Source organism: Cavia porcellus, unplaced genomic scaffold (genome assembly GCF_034190915.1).
Source record: "Cavia porcellus strain 051 isolate PalLab524CR breed Dunkin Hartley unplaced genomic scaffold, mCavPor4.1 scaffold_14, whole genome shotgun sequence".
Lineage (NCBI taxonomy): Eukaryota > Metazoa > Chordata > Mammalia > Rodentia > Caviidae > Cavia > Cavia porcellus.
This window is the reverse complement of record NW_026947497.1, coordinates 25289061-25305059: the sequence shown is the minus strand read 5'-3', so window position 1 is coordinate 25305059 and position 15999 is coordinate 25289061. Positions and strand designations below refer to the sequence as shown.

The window sequence follows — 15999 nt, the reverse complement described above, 5'->3', positions numbered from 1 at the left end:
AGCACACTCGGCACCCACTTTTTATTCCTTTGTTTGTTTTTAGTATTTTCAACTTGAGGTTAACTGGCTCTGTGGCTGCAGAAGCTGCTGGGACCCAGTGCCAGCTGTAAAGTACAAGCATGTTTGCTCAGCTCTGATTCTGTGAGTGAGAAAGTGCTTCCACTCTGGCTCCACTAAACTCGAGCTTTCCTGTGTCAGCAAAAAGAGCTTCACATGGGTCTCTTCCTGACTGGCCAGCAAGGACTCAGGACTCCAGAGCCATCTCAGCAAAGAAAATGGAGCCCCCTGGAATCAGCTGCAGCCCCCACCCCTGGCTTTACTTTTAGAAGCAGCTGTAAGGAGGTTAAGTGAGTAATGTTGTGTACTTTTATCAGAAGTCCTTTGCACAATACTTGGCACAATGTATTCTCCCCTGAGTCAAAAAAGAAACACAAATAAATTTTTAATTCATCTTTTATATATGTGCAGGTTTTCAATTTCCACTTTATTTCTGTAAATTTTGCATAACCTCAAGAGCAGCATACTGACGAGTCTTGCTGATGTCTGTGGCAGGCAGCTGATGTGGGTTTGATGTGGAGCTGCCTCGAGTTACATGCCAGCCGTTCCCATGTATCTGTTCATAGAGGCTGAGTTATAAATAGGACTGGAATAAAGTACTCTATTTCAGTTTCTGGGGCATTGTTTATATCATAACCACAATTCATCTGTGTTTCTTCATCTGCAAAATGAAAGTGATTAGATCTTAGACATTCAAATCCCAGGAGAATGTTCCCAAGCATATCACCGAAAATTATAAAAGTAGATTAAGCAATAATTCTAATGCAAATTCTTATATTCTTATAATGACATAAGGTATATAATTTTTATAGTGTATCTACTGTTGGTATAACACAATAAATCAGTGCGGTTTCTCATCTCAGACCACTCATTAAGAACTACTAGGATGTTTTCATACACCCATATTTTACCAAGAATAAAAATTTATAGTACACCTGGTATTTTGTTTCTTTCATATATCTTTGAGATAAACATATAAATGAATAAACACGGGATTCCTAAATTAGAACTTCAGCGTTTATAGGTGTAAGCACAAGAATCAGAGAATCCGTTTTCCCATCTGTGAAATGGAAAGACCAAGACTGCATTGCAGAATTGTTACAAGGATAAAGTGAGACAGTGTATGAAAAAGACTTCAAAAATGTCTCCCAGTGGCTAGCTTTTTGTCCTCTGTGTAATCCTCCCCTTAACTATAACCAGTGAGTAGAAGGTGGGAAGTCACTTCTGTGACTGTTACAAAAGCCTGGTTTCTGTCTGGTTCATGCTCTGTCTTGCCCTCTGGCCTGTGAGATGCACAAGTGGTAAGTGATTGACTTCCACTCAACAGCTTGAGAGAAAATGAGACTTCTACCCCAACAGTCCAAGAGGAACCAAATGTTGCAAAAAGCCTTAAGAGTGAAAATCTCCCTAGTCAAGCCATGAGGTGACCACAGTTGCAGGTGACACATTGTAAGAGACTCTGAAGCAGAAGCACCATTTGAGCCATGCCAGGACTCCTGACCTACAGAAATTTAAAGATAATCAGTGTAGTTTTTAAGTCACACCGTTTTTGGATAATTTGTTACACAGCAGTAGGTAGCTAATACAAAGACCTATTGAAGCATGGCCATTTAAAACTATGCAGTATATAGAAGCCATACTATTTCATGGGGCTGTGAATGATAGTGGGATTATCTACAAGGCCAGAGTTTTAAAGCCTGGCAAAGAGAATTGTTAGGAATTGTCTTTACTAAGAAGAAGAGCTGACCAGTTAGTCAATAAAAGGAATGACGGGATGCACTCTGTGGACAATCTCTTTTCTAATGCCAGGGCCTAATGATGTGTGGCATCCAGCACTAAAGAGCAGTGATAAGGGAATGTCTTCAATTACACAACTTGTGGGCAAAAATGCAGTTATATTCATCACTGTTGAGCAAGGGTTAAAGTGGCAGTGGTCTCCTGGAACCACTTCTGTAAAACATTGGGACACATGGCTGTTTAGTATGAACCCTGGCCTCACAAAGAATAACTGATTCCCTCAGAAGCCCTATTTTGAAATGTTCTCATTGCCTGCTGTAGACAGTTGGCTCTTAATTCATTTTATAGAAGCACTTTCTGTTCCTTGGATAAGCGGAAGTACATAAATTTCAAGTGCCATATTACCATACGTGCATGGTTCTGTTTGGGCATAAGCACGTTGTTCTTGTCATAAATTCTGACTCAGAATGGGAGCTTAGGATTTACCATCTCACTCTTTATAGTTACAAGATTGACTAAACTGATTACAAGAAGAAATATGTAAGCTTCGAAACTATTCACACCAGTGATGTGGTTCAGTAGCTTGTAAAAGTGGCAAATTACAGCAAGCCAAAAGAAAGAAATTTCAGGAAAGAGCTTTCTAAAATGCAGTTTCTCGTGTTCAAGGATTTGGGACTCTAGACTCTTTTCATTGCCTATGTTGAACTGTGACCCCTGGAAACCGGATCCCTGAAGGTCCTTCCTCCATCTCATCAAAGTTTCCAGGACCCTCTCAGAAGTATGGCACCCCAGTGAGGCTCAAGGGAGTGGAGTTATCTCAAATCCTCTGAAGTCTTCAACTCCTAAGTGTGTGTGTGTGTGTGTGTGTGTGTGTGTGTGTGTGTGTGTTTGGCAGAGAGAAGGAAAGGGAGAGAGGGAGAGGGAATGAAATGGGAGAGGGAGAGAGAGATAGAGAGAGGGGGAATACATTGAATTAGTTGATATAACCAGCCAAGAGGGATCTAGAGCGCCATGGTAAACCTCTTTTTTGTCTTTTTCCAGTCCTCAGGTAGGATAAATCAGCCTACAAACTAGAAGGCTATGTAGGTAGATCACAAGTGTGAATCTCCACCTCATTATTTACCAGCAATCAGATCTTGAACAAATTAATCGTCTTAACCTCAAAAGTTTTGTTACAAGTAGAACAAAAATTGTATTACGTCTCTCATAAGCCTGAGGTGGAGACTAAATGTGATCATCCCTACAGAGCACTTAGCACTGTGTCTGACACATAGTGCACAATGAAAATGTAAACACTGCCCCGCCTGTCCCAGTACATCTGATAGGAAGGTGCACCTTATCAACCCATCCCACCTTGGCCCTATGGTCAAGAGGATGTCTGCCAGATTTCTCTACTTTATTTTTTTAAATTTATTTTAAAGAGAATAAACCAAACAAAATAAAACAGAATAAAACCAATCAAAGCAAAACAGTGAAAGTGATACAGGACTTCAAAACAGAACAATAAGAAATCAACAATGGTTACCATAATGCCTCTTGTTATCTTCAAAATTGCTGCCTATACCATTAGACATAACAAAATAAAAAAAAAAGAACTAAATGAAACCAATCAAAGTAGAACACTGAATAAAAATAAATGGAACAAAACAAAATAGCAAGAACAATACTGCATTTCAAAATCAATACAAAAAGAAATCCCCCATATTTGCTATATTGCATATTGCTCTACCCTTAACAGATGCTCAGACTACCAGCCTTAGGCCTGCAAATTCAATCAAATAAAAGCATTAGGTTGTTTTTGTACCTCAGTTGCTAGCAACTCAATCTGTCCTCCAAATTAGCTGGAGTTCTTGTCTCCCAGCCCAAGCACCAGTTGGTTTACAGGCAGAGCAATTCGGCTTCTTGTTTCTCCTCCCAGGCCCAGCATGACTTCTACCAATTCATAGGAAGGGCAAATTGGTTTGTTTCTCCTCCCAGACCCCACATGGATTGTGCCAGCTCACAAGAAAGGTGACTTGGCTTTTTGGTTTCTCTACCTTAAATTACCATTTTTCCTTTGAAAGTGACTAATACTTTACAGAAATGTATTCATAGACCATGTCAAAATACCCAATTCCTAGTGAAATTTTCACCTATCAATCTTAGCATCCATTGACAACTTTAGATAAAGTTAGCTATATCTGTGGAGGTTGCTGTCTTGGTTACTTTTCTTTCATTGCTGAGACAAAATACTTGACATCCAAAATTAAGCAAGAAAAGGTTTATTTAGCTCATAGTTTGTAGAGGTTTCAGTCCATAATCAGCTGGATCCAAAGCAGAGTGGTGTGGCAGAAGAGTAACAGTTCATGGTGGCTAGAACAAAGCAAAAGCAGCAAGACCAAAAGGGAGGAGTGCACGAGAGAAGACTCTGTCCCTTACATTGTATGTGGGCTACCCACCATAGTGTAGGGGTAGCACTCACAATCATAATCCCAAGCATTGGACCATGAATCAACCACAAACTCTATAAGCCTGCCCCCATTATGGCATGAGGCTTTAGAAGACATCTGAACGCAAATTGTATCATTCCAACCCAGGCCTCCCAAAGGCTAATACACATACTTTATGCAAAAAGGCATTTAGTCCATCTCTAAGAGTTACCAGCATCCTAACAGTTTCAGCATTGCTGAAAAGTCTAAAACCCAAGTCTCCTCCAAAATGTAAGGCAAACTCTTAGCTGTGAGCCCCTGCACAAAAGAAAAGAAAGTTAAACACTTCCATCACACAATGGCACACAATAAACAATTGCATTCCAAAAGGTACAAACAGGGGACTACAAAGATGTGGGTTTTAAAGGGTTTGCATGACTCTGTCCCTCTGGCACTTTTGGTGATTGTAGCTCCCAGGGCTTCTCTTTTAGGCCTGCTCTGCTCAATCCTTGCAGCTTTTCTTGGATGGTCCATGTTTCTGGCTTTTCCTAACTTTTAGAGTCTCTACTGTAACTTTGGCTTCACTTTCACAGCTTCACACACTGCCCTTTCAGAGGCACACTGCCTGGCTCCCAGGCCTTGTGAAATCTAGATGGAAACCTTTTTAACCTCATAACTCTTGCATTCTGCATGTACCTAAAACCAATGCCACAAGGGTGATGTCAAGGTCCGCTGCCAGCTGGAGCAATACCCAGGCTTTCTTCTCTCTTGGCTGTAGGAGTCAAGTGCCTGAATCACTGGGCACTCTGAATCCAATTCCAAGGTACAAATTCTCTAGTCTGTTACCATTCTTAAATCTGGTGCAGCTGCTGCCATTTTGGAACCTGATGTGGCCACCACCCCCATTCTGGAACATAATGTGTTGCTGCCATTCTGGGGCACTATGTTGTACAGCCTTCTCCTCAACACAAAGACTTTCAGTTTTGCAGTTTTGAGGTTGCAACAAGTGGAGACTTGATGCTTCTCATGAGGCCCTCAGACCATCTCTTATATTCTCCTGTTCCTGCTCAGCAATTAAGATCTCCTCAGCTCTATCTTTGGGGTCCATAACTTTACTGGAGTTTCCTTTCTGACCAAACTCACATTTTAAATAATCCTGCTGAGATCTTTGCTCTTGATTTGCAACATTAATCCGGATAAAGGCCCCCAACAATAGCCATACCACGGCCTCAACATTTGACCACCTTGAAATTTCTTCTGCCAGATAAATTAATTAAATGTCCTTAATCTTAGTTTCAGACAAAGTTTCTGGACATGAGTAAAATGCAGACAGACTTTTTGCCAATCCATAATGCACACTGGCTGGAATCCTTTTTCCCAGCAGAAACCTCCTGAACCTGGATTTTACCAATAAGATTTCTATCAGCCCTCTGGTCTTCTGAGCTCTAACCAGAATCTCCTATGCAGAACAGCCTAAGGCATTACAGCTTTAGTCTTTCAGGTAACATCACTGAAAATTTTCAAATTCTTCCTAAAAGGCATTCCCAAATGTTCTTGAATTACATGGTTACATTTAGTTACACCATGATCCCACTCTCAGTACCAAATTCTATCTGGGTTATTTTTCTCTTGTTTATGAGACAAAATATCTAGTGTCAAAAATTAAGGGAGGTAAGGTTTTTTTAGCTCATAGTTTGTGGAGGTTTCACTCTATAATCAGCTGGCTCCAAGGCAGCTGATTTGGCAGAGGGCAATGGTTGATGGTGGTCAGAAGACAGCAAAAGCAGCAAGACCAAAATGAGGAAGGAAGGGACTCTCTCTCTCTCTGCCCCTTATATGTTACATAGGCTACCAACCCTAGGGTGGGTGTAGCACTCACACTCATAACCCCAGAACTGGACCATGAATCAATCACAAAGTCTAGAAGCCCATCCCACGACCACATGAGGCTTCAGGAGGACATCCAGACAGGAGGACATACCATAACAGTTGTTATGTAGTGATTCCCTATTTCAATTATTACTTCTACATTTATTAGTTAGCATTCTGTAGTAAGAAAACCAGTTCCTTTTCATTTGTTCATCCATTAATTCATTTAATTATCTAAACATGGATTCACTGATCCCAGTTTTACTCACTGGGAAGTAATACATTGTTATCATTTTTTATGCTTAAATTGTGCCTGATTAACCAGCTAAAGATCCTGTATCTTTCTGAAATGTTTCTGACATTCACTGGGTATTTTCTTATTTTCCAGCACAAATGTTCCAGGTTTACCTTATACTTTCCAAGCCCTCATGCTGGAATTAACCAATAGTTATTTCTCCAGGGATCCCTGGTTTCTTTTTTTAAAGATGATATTTAGAGACCAATGTTGTATTCATTATTACTCAGGTGTTATTTTCCTATCCTTCTCTGTGGACAGGACTATGAGATATGTACATGTATACAGTACATGAAAGCATACACAATTATATATCTATAATTAGAGAGGGGAGAGAGAGATTTTATGCTGATGCTTCCAATTCCAAGATCACTTAAGAGTTCTTTCTAGCCTTTCCCCTTTCCGTTTGTAAATTCTCTTTTCAGAAATTAGAAACTCAGCTGCTGTTATCCTCATTACTTACTTGTCTGTGCAATCAATTTGCTAATTTGTTCAATATAATCAACTCCCCTTCATGCTGGCTGTATCTCCCATCTAACACATCATACCAACACCACTCACTTCTGAAGTATCCTCAGCCTGCACCTCCCCAGTCCAGCTCATACCTCTGCATGGTTCTGCAAAATTCCCTCCACATTTTTAGCTGCCATGTTACCTCTTCTATGGGCAAGGGAACAAAAAAAAAGGGGGTAGCAAAGATTACCTTCTGTCCCCAGAGTTCGGCCTCACTTAAGAGCCAGAAGGATCCTGACAAAACGTAAAATGCTCAAAAACATCCGTGATTACTCATTTTATTCAGGGTAAAAATCAACACCCTGAAAAGGGCTGAAAATGTCCAATACGATCTAGGTTGTATCATTTCATTGTCTTCATCTCCTACCATTTTCCTCTTTCACTTATTTTGTTCAGTTACACTGTCCTAGCTGTCCTTTAAACACACCTACCATGTTCCCAACTTAGGGACCTGTATCCTTACATACCTGGAATAGTTCTCCCCATGTAGGTGCAGACTAATTGCCTTTTCTCCTTCAAGTCTTTGCTAATATGTCACTCCAATGAACCCTGTTGTAACTACTTTCTTTAAAAATGCAGTCCTTCTATGCACACCTGGTCCTCACTATCTACATCTATGTTTTCCATCACATTCCCATTTTCCAACATGCTATACAATTTATTTAAGCATTATGCTCATTGTTTATCTGTCTCCTCTCCTCACTACCAAAACCTGTAAGATATAAGGTAATTTAGAGCAGAGAATATTTTTCACTGATGCACCTCAAGCACTTATAAGAGAGCTTTCTGAAATTCTGTCTCAAAATTATTTAATTTCTAAGTGATCTGACATTTTAATAAATATTAATTAACTTGATTTAGTCAATGAAGTTTAGAATGAGAACCTCCAAGATGGAGACAAACTAAGAATCAAGGAATATTTTAATAACTATAATAAGATGATTTAATATTTCCTCAAAATTAAATGTTTGTTTCATCACATGTTAAGGAGTAGTTAGAAAGATGTCATTGGGAATTTGGCAAAATCAGAGTCCCTGAGATTCCCAACATGATTTATTCTATACCTTTTAATTCTATTTTCCTTATCAGATTGGATCTAGAACCTATTCCTGTTAATTGGGGAACTTCATTAAGGATAAATGAATTTCCAAAGTCCCCCATAAGTAAAATTCCAGAGTAAATAAATGGGTTTTATTTACATCATTTTGCCGTTCTCTATTATGTTGGGGTTTAGCTCAGTGTTAGAGCACTTGCCCAGGATGCACAAGGCTCTGAGTTTGCTCCTCAGCAACACACTCACGTACACACACACACACACACACACACACACACACACACACACACAAAAGAAGGAATATAGTAAAATATTGCTGTTTTCCACTATCATCAACTGTTGCTCCTTGGCCATGTCATCCTGCATTGTAGCAAACAAATTACAGACTGAAACCTCTGTAAACTATGAGCTAAATACATGTTTTTTCCTCAAAAAATAAATAAACAAAATAACTAAGTAAAAAAACAGTGCATGCTCTTGTCCCTGGATTTGCATTTGGGATCATGCAACCAAACTCATTGTTAGAGCCACCCAGATTAAATTACAATGACAGATAATACTTACTGCATATTTAGTGTGTGTCAAGCACTATCTCAAATAATTTATAAGCATTCTTTTAGCCTCACAAAAACCTTATGAGCCATGTACCATTATTAACACTGTTTTGCAGATGTGAAAACCTGGGGCTCAAGACATAAGCTTCAGAGTAAAATGACTTTCCCTTCGTGCCAGAAAGCTTCAGCCTGACATATGTGGGATTTCACTCTACTTTCCTTCTCTTTATCAGTCTGGGTCAAGTCAGGAGAAAGAAGACACATGATGATTTGAGCAGGAATGTTTAACATAAAGAACCATTAACTATAACTGGAGACTGGAGTAACAAGACATCAGTGACAAAAAAGAAAAAAGAAAACTCTAACAGACCCAGGGAAAAGGAAAGTTATTCATCACCCAACCACCACACCCTACCCTGGGCTCTGACAATCCCCAAACAAGGACACTGTGCCTCTCCCAAGTCCAGGGCTGGAATCCAGACCTTTCTGGGCAGGTCACAGGCATGGCCTAGTAAGTGACAGAGAAATCCCCATAGTATTATGTATTGTAGTCAGGGCCTACAAGGGAAACAATTTAATACAGGACACATAACACATAGGATTTTATAATAGTCACCCAAAGAGTACAGGAAAACTGTCCACACACTAAAGACCCAAAGAATCTCAGCTCCTAGGGCCTGGATCCCACCCAGGGCAATGTCCTGCATGAGTCCAGTTAAATACCTGTAATCCATAACAATGTCCTCCATGAGTCCAGCTGGAGGCCTAGAGGTCAGGACAATGTCTCATGCAAGTTTGTACCCAGTATCTGCACTAGGAAGACTCAAAGGACCATGGCAGAAGCTAGAAATTCTGCACCAGTGGGATGTCAGATCTGTGCCATCAGGCTGAAGGATTTGCACTAGAACCAGGAAGTGACACTCAAAGTAAGGACCAGAGCTCCCCCAAAAAATGTGACAGCCATCCTCAGCAACAGTGAGGTCCTGAGCTCCTCCAACAATGGAAACAGCCTAGTCTATATCAGGAAAGCCAGAATAACAAGCTCTTCCAGGAAACTGAACAGCACACCATCTTCCCCTCTAGTTCTCCTTTCTATGTTGTTGGCAGCAATCCTCAGGTGGGCCCTTCACACCTAGCACCACGCTTATTCAGTTTAGCTGGGTGTTACAGGTTGACCACTAGTTATCAATCCACATTGCGCTAAGCAAACTTGTAGGAAACTTGATGGAAATTCATGCTTTAAGGTGTCTGGAAAGCTGTGCACAGAGAAATGTCTCCCTGCAGATATAAAATCACTGTAGGAGTCCACCTTGCCCAATCATAATCACTCCAAGTAACTCCCCAAATAGCCCTCCCTGGCCTGTTTCCCCTGAGTAACCTTTCCTGGTTAGTTTCCCAGCCTATTACAAATTAACAAAACCAGGAGAGTAGAATGTGGAGTTTTATGACCCAGACGCTGGTACCATCAATGCAGGAAATTTGCCTGACATCCTTGATATTAGCTTGAGATAAGTGAGGTACATTCCAGCTTAGATGAAACCACTTTGTCCTAACCACTACATAAGTCCACTCCTTCTGACATCAACTGTGGGGATCCACTAGTCTTGCTGGACCACATTTCCGTCAGCACATTCCCAATAAATTATACTCTGTGCAACTTTGGATCTGTCTCTCTCTTCAAACTCATGGTACCTTGAGACTGGAGTCCTATACCCTGGGACCAGGTTGTTCCAGAATATTTGCCCAAGAAAAGGTGAAAGACTACTCTGCTTGGGGCTGGGGATTTAGCTCAGTGGCATAAGCACCTGCCTTGCAAGCGTGTTGTCATGAGTTTGATCCCTGGTACCGGTAAAAATACAAAATACCAAAAAAAAAAAGAAAAAGACTACTCTGCTGATGACTGAGTGCCTCTAACTGCCATGCAGGGTGGGTGCCAGGTGCTAGAGAAGCCAATACACTAAAGAACCTGCCTAGGAAGCAAGCTAGATTAGGAAGCAAAACGCTTTTGCAGTGTCTCTCAAGTGCCCTTCACCGAAAAAGCTTTCCATGATGCCATCTGACAAAGAAAAACTACTTAAAAGGCCCATATCCATTTTCTAGGAGCAAGCAATGCAGAATAAATTTGTAGCTTCAAGGCAAAAAATTGATACCTGCCATATCCTCCAAGACAAGAATATTATTCCTTGCTGCATTTGGCTCCAGGAAAGTTCAATATTGTAATAAATATCTTCAACAAAAGTGCACAGTTTGTAGTTGTAAATTCTTCTGAGAACAATGTGTGGAGTGGCAAAAGGACCTTTCCAGATCCACAGACCTACTGTGAAGAGCACAGCTCACAGCATGTGACCCATCGGATGGGCACAGAACCGGAGAAGCAGGCTGAGATGCCCTGCACCTGCTGCCACTCTCTCAGGACACCTTGCTGTCCATAAAATTTTATGATCTTGCCTAACTAATTTGGGAACATAATATAAACTTTGTACTATGTTGTCTCCTCCACTCATGGAGGCCTGCCCCATGGACTGTTACACAACCATCAGACAGGTGATTTTAACAAAAAAAGTTCATTATAAATTGGAAAAATGCTTGTCATAATCGTAAGTAAAAGAAAGTAGGATGCAAGATTATACTCTGTGAAATAAGCGATGTTACATGGAAATACAGAGCAGGAGGAAATACTCCTCAAATGGGTTTTGTCCTTAGGTGGAATTAATTTTTCCTCTTCTGTTGTATTTCTATGTTTTATAAATGTACTATAGTGACCATGTACTGGCTAGTACTTTGAAACAAAAAGATTTAATGACAACAAATATACTTACCATATGTGTATGGGTCTTGCAGTACAGAGCCAAGGGTCAGGATCCAGAATGTGAGTGGAGAATCTGAACCAGTCATCTACAGTTCACCCTAGCTCAGGAGCTTAGGATCCAGTAGCATCCAGGTTACATCCTCTAAGCCAGATATAGCAGCAAAGGGCAATATATGTACATGAGAAAATGAATTCCATTTCCTAAATCTTTAGTTCGATCAAGACCTGTACACATATCTGAATAGAATAAGAGAAAATAAATGAGAAAAATAAGAGAAAATATATAAGAGAAAAATAAATATAAGTAACCCCTCCAAAGATCAGAATTACACTACATCTATGAATACCCAACGGGATATTTTTAAAAAATGGCAACTTTTTCTCTAAGCCTGAGATAAGCCAATTTTCTTATATCCCTAAGAGCAGTTTGAGGGACTCCTCTAAACACTGAACTCTCACTTTATGCCCATGTTTGCTGGAAATTTTTTTATTTGAATTTTCCAACACAAAGCAGTAATCTACCCCCACCCCAGACTGTGGTTTCTGTTGATATCAGGAGCTCTGCAATTTTACATTCTATGATACACTCATAATTGCCCTGCAAAACTGGGGCAGCTGAACCTCTCTTTTAATTGCATAATAGTATGTAAGAATATAAAAAGAAACTGTGTAAGAGGAAAGAAATTCAAATAACACACAGTAAAGATTACCTGTCTGGGGATGATCTGGACAGACCATCTGAATGAGACTTGCTAGGCAGCAGTGGACTACTTGATGGTACCTAAAGATCCCCTCCAGGTCTAGGACCCCATTATTCAGCAGCCATCTAGTGTACAAAGATCGTGGCAGGAAGAAGTCCTTGATCTGTAACAGAATGCAAAAAGATTGAAGCTATGAAGGAAGAGGAATACTACGTAATCCCAGTTCCCAAGGAATGGCCTTGTTATGGCCCTGGAAAGCTGACATTCAGGGTAGCTCCACAGTCACAGATGTGCCACAGTGCTTGGTGTCCCTCCTTTTGGCATCTGGCAAAGATTGGTTTCTAACAATTTGCGTAGATTGGGTGTCTATGCAAATTAATTAACTAAGCCTCCAGAACCTTTGAACTAATGACACTCATTTCCGTCCCTTCTCCCAGCCCCACTTAAGCATATTCTCATTCCCACACACAGAGGCTCAACCCTGTGAGTCCTTATATTGGACATCAGGAGCAGCTGTGTACGGCTAAATCCTGATGGAAATGTTTAAGAAAAAGCTGCTTATTCTCAGTATTAACTCTAAAAAGACAGCCTTCCAAGATAAAGAATCCCCTTTCTTCTGTGGATTTTTGGACTGCGTAAGAAACACCAGGAGTATCACTATGAGTTCAAGGTCAGCTTGGCTATATAGAGACCTTGACTCAGAAAAGAAAAACGAAAAAAAGGAAACACATTACCCAAATCCTGATCAACTCGGAGGCCCACGTGTGGCAATTTTGCCTTAGTGCTCCTTTCAGGAAGTACAGTTCAACGATTCAAGTTGCTCAACAATCATCCTGTTACTTCCTTGTCCTTTCCCAAAGCAACAAAGGAATGCAAACCCGTGATCTACATAATACTTTCTTCTTTTCTCTCATCTGCTTCCCTCTGTCTTAATGTCCTTCTCTATCTGCTATACTTCCCCAGAAAATCTCCTTGCCACCCCCAGGCTGTGTGGTCTTCTTTCTTCCTCCCCCTTCTCCACTCTCACATACACCCTGTGTCCCATGAAGACCAAGCTCCTCCTCATCAAGAGGTAAAAGAAGAGGAAAAATTAAGTTGGTCATTACAGGCTTCTTTTTGGTGGGTTAGGAAATGAGAATCTGAGAACATGCATGTGTTCATTAGTCCTGTTCCATGGCACTCGTCAAGTTGCTAAGTGTCTGCAACAGTGACTCACAGCATGGGGAAGCGGAAAAGAACTATGGAATTCATGAGCCAAATTTCCTAATTTTAATAAATGGGAAAATCAACAGAGATATCAAGTAACATATCCAAAGTCACAAAGCATCCTTTGTATTGCTTTATGTTATATGACTAAATCCTGTGATTCTTGGTTATGGAAAGGAATAATTGTCAATGTTCTCCGTCTAGGGACAATCAGAAATAGACCTGTAATTGAACAGTTGGGTTTATTATGTGTTACAGAGAGGAACCATGGGCTGTGTCAATGAGAAAGTGTTTGAAAGGACTTCTTATGCAACGTGAGCTCTGGAAGATGACTTGGGAGCAGATTTAGGGACATGGGTTTGGTCTGGATTGGAGGCTATCAGGAAATGGGATTATTTCTATGACTTAATAACTCTTATCTAGAAAGAGGGAAAATGTAGTTGGTAAAGAATCAGGAGTTATGCTGAGAGATTAGTATCACAAAAAAAAAAATCAGGAGTTACTTTTACTAACCAAAATAAAGGGAAGCCTGGTCATTTTTTGAAATGGACAATGTCCCTATTTTATGTTGGTTCAAACATGATTTTCAGTGGTCTTGTGTCTTTCTTAATCTTTATTACCACAGAGTGGCCTTGTTAATGGCAATGTTTCATGAAAATGTTTGCTTCAACAGGAGAGCATCAAGACTATGCTGGGTCAGCCCAGTTCTAGATGTTGGGAGATTGCTTTTCTCTTTCTTACAATAAAACTACCATTGACTGGGGACTTTTAGTGTCTCAGGATTATTTCAGTTTTCATCACCAACCTAGGAGATAGATGCTACTGTGATTTTAATTCTCATATGAAGAAACAAAGGCTTTGTGAGGTTGGCTACTTGCCCAAGGTCCTGTAGCTAGTAAATGATAGCACTATGACTCAAATCTGGGCAGTCTTTCTCTGGGTCTCCTCTCCTCTCTGCCCTGTGACGAGGCCAGGAGTGAACTGGAATACTGGGAATGAAGTGGATCTCATCTGCAGAGATTCAGGACAATTTTGCAGGAAATACAGTAGAGAGTATGAAAGTACTCGAGAACTCCAGGCAGCGATGAATGACTGGATCACGAGACACTCTGGATGGAAAAAAACAAAATGTGGAAAGAAGCAACTGTGACATTTTGACCATAAACTCTGTCTTTGGGAATCTTCTAATGAAAGTAAAGCTGAGTTATTGTTCCTTAACTGAAGAGTGACTTTATAGCTTAGAATATTTTTTACTCTCTGCTTTCAGTTTAAATTTAAATCAACTGGGAGAAGAAGGAAATAGCAGCAGCTCCTCTGGCATAGTCAATCAGACCATCTCAGTGTAGTCAAATGGTAAAGCAAAACTGTTTAGGGCTTTGTCATGGAAGCTGCAGGCATCTGGCAGTACCGACAGCTTAATCATTATGATTAGAAGAGAAATACGCTATTAATACATTTATAAACGAACTCATTTTTCTGAATCACCTTTGGAGTGAAATGACAGAATGAAACTCAAATTAGCAGACAAAGGCCTTCATTCAACTGTTCCCACACTCCAACCCCAGCTCCCCCTGGCTTCAGTGGGTGTTCCAGGCAAAGAAAAGAACAAGTGCTGGATCCTGATCTATTTCTAGTATCAGAAAGAGGAATTCCAAGACAAGCAAATCCCAACAATGCAACACCATTCCATCCTGAGCTCGCCTTCCCAAATCCAAGTAACAGCCCTGAGACACTAACACTTACTTCTCAAGCTGAGGAAACATAGCGTTCTTTTTTTAGGTGTGGGATGACAGTGCAGGGAAGGTAATTTGACCTACAAGAAAAAGAAAGGAAAACAATGGAATGCAGAAGGCTGCTGCAACCTTTTCACCAATCTGTCTTTATAATACAAACTCACATTTCAGGAATTAATATTTCACAGTTAGTGTGTTTCTACTCCATGACAGGCACTGTGCTAGACTCTAGGAATAACAAGTCAGCTAAGACGTCATCACTGCCCTCAAAAAGTTCTATTCAGATCATGTCTTTCCTTTCCTTTGCACGAAACTTTGGATAAAATTTAAAAGATGTTTCTTGTCAATGAAGATTACAAGGATATTTCTGACCATGATGATGACGTTAGGGAGCATAGCTGTCATCAACAGATGACATATCTGTCATCTAACAGATATAAAAAGAACCCATCCTAAAGAAATTTTCCCTTGTCAAAAAAATTGTCCCATACTGATTACTTATTTTGGAGGAAAGACTTCTCTGGGCTATGAGAAAAGTTATATGTACCCAGGAAGGCTTAGTGACCTTACTAGCTCATGGTAAATCAGTAGAAATTCCCAGGCCATTGTTTGGTTCCTCCAGGCCTCAGAAATAACTGAAAGACAGTCAAGATTCGACCTCCAAAGTGAGCTAAAAATTGGCATAGAGAAATAACACGGGACAAATAGCAACCGAGTTGAGTAAATTCTGCTAATTCTCTGGGTGACAGTTCTAGGGAAACTGTACATCCCTCAAGTCGATGGCCACCCAGTCACTTCACAGTCCTATTGTGCCTCCATGGGGACGGCATCTTGCAAAACCCACATGAGATTGTACCAACTTATCTTCTCCAGCACCAAGACTTAAGAAAGATGTGCTTATATAGGAAGTTACCCAATGGTCACTAACTGAAATAACTGGTTTCTTTTCAAAATGTAAGTGAGCATTGTGTGGGTGCAGAGTTGCAGGGTTAAGTGATCAAAGCATGGCTAATTTCCTAGAGTTTGGTTTTGTTCTATTTTGGTTTGGTTTTAATAGTGCTGA

The 15999-nt window shown here is 40.4% G+C and overlaps 1 long non-coding RNA gene across 1 annotated transcript in view; it reads right to left on the bottom strand.

Moving 5' to 3' along the window:
- Positions 1–435: 435 nt before the first annotated feature.
- Positions 436–15999, bottom strand: part of LOC106029187 (uncharacterized) — a 28759-nt gene continuing 13195 nt past the window's right edge. The window contains exons 3-6 of the long non-coding RNA XR_001202855.2: positions 14947–15016; positions 12007–12160; positions 11307–11533; positions 436–718 (exon numbers count right to left, since the gene is read on the bottom strand). This is a non-coding gene — a long non-coding RNA (uncharacterized LOC106029187). The remainder of the gene's footprint in view (positions 719–11306; positions 11534–12006; positions 12161–14946; positions 15017–15999) is intronic.